This window comes from Zingiber officinale, chromosome 4B (assembly GCF_018446385.1).
Source record: "Zingiber officinale cultivar Zhangliang chromosome 4B, Zo_v1.1, whole genome shotgun sequence".
Lineage (NCBI taxonomy): Eukaryota > Viridiplantae > Streptophyta > Magnoliopsida > Zingiberales > Zingiberaceae > Zingiber > Zingiber officinale.
This window is the reverse complement of record NC_055993.1, coordinates 100,299,966-100,306,830: the sequence shown is the minus strand read 5'-3', so window position 1 is coordinate 100,306,830 and position 6,865 is coordinate 100,299,966.

Below are 6,865 nucleotides of genomic sequence, written 5' to 3'. Positions count from 1 at the left end.
ACATATTTAAAAGAAATATTTTAATTTATTAAATTTCCTTTTTATAAACCAATCATGAAGGGATTAAATTATTGGAGAAATTTTATAAATTTCTGGAGACAAATTAGGAAGTTTTAGTTAATTAAAACTCTCCTTGTTTGTAGCTTTTATGTGACCGGCCAAATAAAATTGAGAAAGAAAATTATTTTAATTAAATAATTTTTCCTTTTCAATGGAAAAAGAATTAAGGAAATTTTTATTAAATTTTCCTTATTTGCCAGGATCAAGGATTATAAAAGAGGGGGTAGAGGATGCTTCAAGGCTAACGACTCTATTATATTTTTCTCCCTCTTTTCCTTGGTGGTGTGGCCGGCCCTATTTCTCTCCTCTCCTCTTGTTGGCCGAAACTTATCTCTTAGTGGAGCTTTTGTTAGTGGCCGGATCAAGGAAGGAGAAGAAGGAGAGAAAGCAAGCCTCGTTTCTAGTATCCCTTGGAGCATGGTGGTGGTGGACGAACCTCTTCATCCTAGAAGAAGTTTTGATGGCCGAAACTTGCAAGGAAGAAGAAGGTGCTTGGTGGTTCTCATCTCGGAAGATCGTTGCCCACACAATGTCCGAGGTTAGAAGAGGAATACGGTAGAAGATCAAGAGGTCTTTTTAGAATGTATAACTAGTAATTTTTCCTTTCCGCATCATGCTAGTTATTTATGGAAATAATACCAAATACAAGAGGCATACGATTCAAGAGTTTCGAATTTTTTTTCGATATAGTGTTCTTTTGTTTTTCTTTCCTTTGTGATTTGATTGTTCTTTTCGGTTAACCTAAAGTTATTTTAGGAAATTAAATATTATCTTTCCATAAAAGGTTTTGTCTAGTCGGTGGTGGTTGCTCCCATATCCAAGAAGGCCGTGTGCCTCGCCACGTCAGTACTGGGAACCAATTATGGAAATTAATATTTAATGGAATTAATAACTTAAGGTGATTTGGGTCGAACGTGTTAAGTTCCGCAGGAGACCCAAGTCAAAACCTAAAAGAACGAATAGATTAAGTTTTGGATCAAACGTGTTAAGTTCCGCAGGCGATCCAAAATTTAATTTAAAAGAACACATGGTAGCTAGGAAAAGGTTCAGACCTTTGTACAAAATTTTTGTACAGTGGAACCTCTAGGTTTTTCGAGTAGCAACCAACAGAGATCCCCTCCACTGTACAAGAGCAAGAAGTATCCAGAGAAGGTGACTCTTTGGAGCAAAACCAAGAGGAGGACTCCGAGGTTGAGAGATGCTCAACCTCCGAAGAAGAAGTCCAAGAAGAAGCTTCATCCTCAAGGGAATGCATCGAAGGGAACAAGGAGGGAGCATACTCCTTGTTTCATATTCAAGATGATGAAGCCTCCACCTCTAGGATTGAGGGGGAGCGATCCTTGGTGACGCCGGATCAAGAAGAAGGAGAAGCCTCTACATCGGGGTCAAGAGATGAAGAGGAGGAAGAAGATTCTACCTCCACAAGTCAAGAAAAATCAAATGGAGGGGAATCAAGGTCCGATCAAGAGGAAGCTTCCACCTCCGGATCCAAAGGAAAAGATGCCACCCCTACAAGCAAAGGTATAAATATTTCAATTAATAATAAAAATCATATTATATGCCTTGAATGTAGGGAACATGGGCACTACAAGAGCAAGTGTCCTAAATTGGCCAAGAAGAAGGGCCAAGTGGTACAAAAGGGCAAGGTGAAGCCCAAGGAGACCATTCCCAACACAAAGAAGAGCAAGGAGCATATTATATGCTTCTCTTGCAATCAAAAGGGGCATTACCAAAGTCAATGCTCCAAGGGGAAGAAGATGGTCAAGGCTCAAGGAGGCACTAGTCAAGGGGGAGCCTCCAAGGTAAAGAAGAAAGTATCTTTTCTTGAGCCTAACCCTTTACATTATGGTAAAAAGCATGATAGTTCTAATTTTTATCATTTTAATGCAATTTACCATAAGAATAAAAAGCATGAGGGCTTTAAGGAAAAGCATGTGGCCCTACATGCCAAAACTACCCAACCTAAGATTAGGAAGGAAGATAGACACTTGGGCGGGAACACTAAGGATAATAGATACATGCCCAAGAACAAAAATGCTCATGGACCAAAACCTAAGGATTTAATGATAGAAAATCAAGTCTTGAGGTCAAGACTTGATAAAATGGAAAAGACCCTAAAAAGGATGGAAAATATCCTACAAGGGCAAAATGAGCAATACCTAGGGCTAGGAAAATCAAAGCCATCCAATGGCCATAGAGGGTTGGGATACAAACCAAAGGCTAAGAAGGATGTGCCCTCTTACCATAGAGTTCCATATAGTTATGGAACAAACCCTAGGTCCAGTGGTCAAGCCAAGAATACTAGGGAAGTCATCCCTAAGAGTATTTTTGCGATAAATGTGACTAAGACTTCTAAGAAGTCTAAGAAAGTCACTAACAAGGTCACAAGGGAGGCTATCCCTAGAGTTTACCTAGAAAATGTGACCAAGGCTTCTAAGAAGCCCAACAAGGTCACTAGGAAGGTATCTAGGGAAGTAATCCCTAGTGAGTACCTAGAGCATCCAAGGAGCACCAATAGGTGTTGGGTTCCTAGGAGCATCTTCTCTACCCCATAGATGGGTTAGAGAGTATCAACTCCGATTAGAAGGGTAGTTAACTCAACTTTGAGGAAATTGACACTCAAGGAGCATTTTCAAGGTTTTTGTTAACCTTTGAAAATGAAATGAAATGATTATTTACTCCTTGAAAGAGTAAAATGTGTCTAATGGTGAAAAGATTGATTCTATCTAAAATGGCACAAATTGGGAAAACCTTAAGAAATACCAAGTTGGGATTTTGGTATTCTCTTAGAAATTTAAGGCAATCCGGGCCTTGGTTTATGTGATTACTCTTGATGAAAAATGGAATATGCCAACATTTGAGGACATGCTTAATTTTTAAGTGGCATAAACAAATCAAGAGAAATAGAAATGTCAATTTAGGTTTTGGCATTTCTGTGAAGCATTTAGGGCAATCTAGGTTAATTTTTTTTAAGTTAAAACAAGTAGTATATTTAGAGTTTAGCTAAGTGGTTAAGGATACTTAGGTAAATAATCTAGGTATATTTTATTTATGCTAAACCTTGCCATGATTGTTTGTCCATAATATGCCATGACATCATATTTTATTTGTATTTTGCATTCATGACTTATCATAAAAAATACAAAAATACCATGTCATGTCATACATACATCATGTAGTATAGGAACTTTCTTTTGAAAGCTATTGCATTTTGATGTATGCCATAGCATCAATCATGCATTATGTTTTATTTCCTAAATTTAAGGACAAATGACATTAGTTCAACAAGTGGCATTTGTTACAACAAGTGAAATAAACAAGTGGCATTTGTTTAACAAGTGAATCAACAAGTAACATCCTTGGTGGATGTTTACCACTCAAAATGCCTAGATAGATATGCATGATCCCTAGAATAGGGCAAAACCAAAATCTCACATCTCACAAAGACCTATAAGATGACTTGTATGTGTTTTAGTGCACATTAGATACAAGTGAGATGTTAGGATGATGAACAAAACTCAATATGTTGATTTAGTGCATTCTTTTGAGTTTTAAATTCATCAAAACACATAGTTATGTGTTTTCCCATCATTGGGAAAGCTAATGTACAAGTCATGTGCATTAAACCCAAGGAACATGGTGGGAAATTGGTTTTGAAAATGTTTTCAAAATGATTTTGGAAAACCTTGGTGAAGGCTATCTTTTGATAGTACTCACCATGGAATAGTTAGACATAAACTTGAAGAAAAACACTAAAGTTTTAGCAAGTTTTTAAGTTTGTGTCAATCTTTGAAAATATGTAGTATTTTCATAGAAAAATATTTTTCCATGATAGTATATGTTATGAGGAATGTATCCTCAAAGTTTTACAATTTTTAGAATTTTCTAGAATTTTCTAGGAGTTTCTGAATTTCGGGAGGAAAATCAGAAATTCTGATATCAGTCTTGTGGACCGATCAGAGAGGATTCTGATCGGTCCAGGAAAGTGTGGATCGATCACTAGGACCGATCCAGGAGAGTGTGGATCGGTCTGGTGACCGATCCAGTGAAGGCTGATCGGTCTGGTGACCGATCAGAGCGTGCCAAATGCTGATTTTTCGACTGTTGACTGAAATTTCAGCTTTGGAAGTTGATGGTTTAGATTTCTAAAGGTTTGAAACTCTCCAAGATATTGTTGGTGCAATGGTCAAGGGAGAGTTGACCTTTACGGGGAGTTTTACTACTGGTCAAGGGAGAGTTGACTTTTAGGGGGAGTTTTTACTCCTAAAGACTTGAGTGATATGGGATTATCACTAAGTTATTAGTATAAAGGGGGAAATTAAGAGTTTCAATGAAAGGTATGGGACTTTCATTAGGAAGAAACTCTTGACCTTGATTCACTCTTTTTGATGTGTGTCAAAAAGGGGGAGAATGGGAGAATGTCCAAAGAATGTTCAAGGAAGAACATTGGAAAACCTAAGTTAGGTTATCGGTTTAACCTAACTTGATTATGGTTTTGTCAAACATCAAAAAGGGGGAGATTATTGGTGCAACCTTAGGTCAAGGTTGACCTGGTTGACCTGACTCGAGTTGACCTAACTCGAGTTGTATTTTGATGTTTGACGAGAATAGAAAAGTTCTATTCTGATGTTTGACGAGAATAGAAGAGTTGTATCTTGATGTTTGACAAGAATATTGGAAAACTTGGGAGGTTGTGGGTGCAACCCTTGGTCAAGGTTGACCTGGTTGACCCGACTTGAGTTGATCTATTTCGAGAAGTCCAAGTATGGAGACTTGGCACGGAAAAGTCCAAGCAGGGAGCTTGGCATGGGAAAAGTCCAAGCAGGAACTTGGCACGGAGAAGTCCAAGTATGGAAGCTTGGCATGTGGAAGTCGGAGAGGGCTTGGTAGCTCGTTCTCCGGACTAGGTCAGAGAGGGCTTGGTAGCTCGTTCTCTAGACCAGGAAGGCAGATAGAAAATCCTGGTGAGTGAAGCCAGGTGAAAGTCCTGGTGAGTGAAGCTAGGTAAAAGTCCTAGTGAGTGAAGCTAGGCAGTTTGGAAGTCCTGGTGAGTGAAGCCAGGCAGATTAGAAATCCTGGTGAGTGAAGCCAGGTGAAAACCCTAGTGAGTGAAGCTAGGTGAAAGTCCTGGTGAGTGAAGCCGGGCAAGGAAAAATCCAGATGGATCAAGGATGATCGGACATCTGGTGTTGAGAATGTCAAGTAGGTCAAGGGAGTGACCGGATACTTGGCACGAAGAGAAAAGTCCAAGTGGGTCAAAGGGATTGACCGGACACTTGGTGGGGAGTCTTAGCAGGTCAAGGGAGTGACCGGATGCTAAGCATGATGTACCAACAGGTCAAGGTTGACCGGATGTTGATGTGGGAGACTTGGGACTTGGTATTGGGAAAAACCAAGCTCTGGATCGATCTGGGGACCGATCCAGTGATACGGCTGATCGGTCTGGTGACCGATCAGTAACCAAACAGAAGGTTCCTGTGGGTTATCTGATCGGTCCGTAGACCGATCAGGAAGCGAAAGAATTCAGAGGGCAGTCGGAGGGGATTGGTCTGTGGACCGATCCACCTACAGTCTGATCGGTCCATAGACCGATCAGGCTTCGAAGCCAACTCTCACAGAGAGTTGGTTGATCGGTCCCCAGACCGATCAGCCTAGAGCTTTATCGGTCCACAGACCGATCAGGAGTATCCCAGACCGATTAGGTTGAAGCTTGATCGGTCCAGGCCCTAGCCGTTGCGACACAACGGCTAGTTTACGTGTCTTCTTCTTCGCAGATTGATCTTCAATCTCTTCACTGATTCACTCCAGAGACTCTCTAGCACCTCCATAGCTCTCTCCAAGCTCCAGATCGCCAGTTCTTGAAGATTCTTGGAGGCTTTTCCAAGTCAAGAGGCGGATCAAAAACAAGAAGAAGAAGTTAGGGTTAGGGTTTTTATTGCACATCTTGTAAGCTTTTGCTTATCTTGTATTTCCCTTTCTTCTTCTTGTATTGAGAGTGTTGTAGGGCTTCTCCGCCTTTGGTAGTTACCATAAAGGAGTGTTATTCGTAGTGGAGGGTGCGTGAGTAGGTGTGGATCCTTGGACTAGTCACCTCTTGTGAGGTGGATACCAAGTAAACCAACCTTGTTAGCGTTGTGTGGTTTGTTTCTGTATTTTCCGCTGCGCATCTTTGAAGAAACAAGCAACGCTGAGCAACGAGCATGCGACGAGCTATTCACCCCCCCCCCCTTTAGCTACTTTTCGGTCCCAACAGGACCGGTGGCCGGCTAGAAGGGGGGTTGGATAGACGGCATCCCCAAATCCTCGCTTCTTTCTACAATGTTAGTGCGCAAACGGAAATACAAACAAATAAGTAGAAAGACTAAAACTAAGAAAGGAAATGAAAACCGCTAACACGTTCGTTTACGTGGTTCGGAGATAACTTGCTTCTACTCCACGGCGTGTCCGTAAGGTGGACGATCCCTCAATCCGTCGGTGGATTAGTCCCCGGCAAACTCCGGCTAGCTCAACCTCCTTATGGGTGGAGAAACCTCACCACAACGCTCACCAAGAACTCATTTGACGCTAGGGCACAGGTAGACTACTAATAGAGATTAACCACCTCTATTTCGTCAACTATAACCAAGCTCCCAAGCTTTAGTTATATAGGTCGCAGGTTGAAAACCCCGCCTACCAGTCGACTGCCAAAACATGCAGTCGACTGTCCTATGCGGAAATTTGACCGTTACATTCCAACGGCTCGATACCAATCGACTGCTAAAACTAGCAGTCGACTGGTGCAGTCGACTGATAAAACATGCAGTCG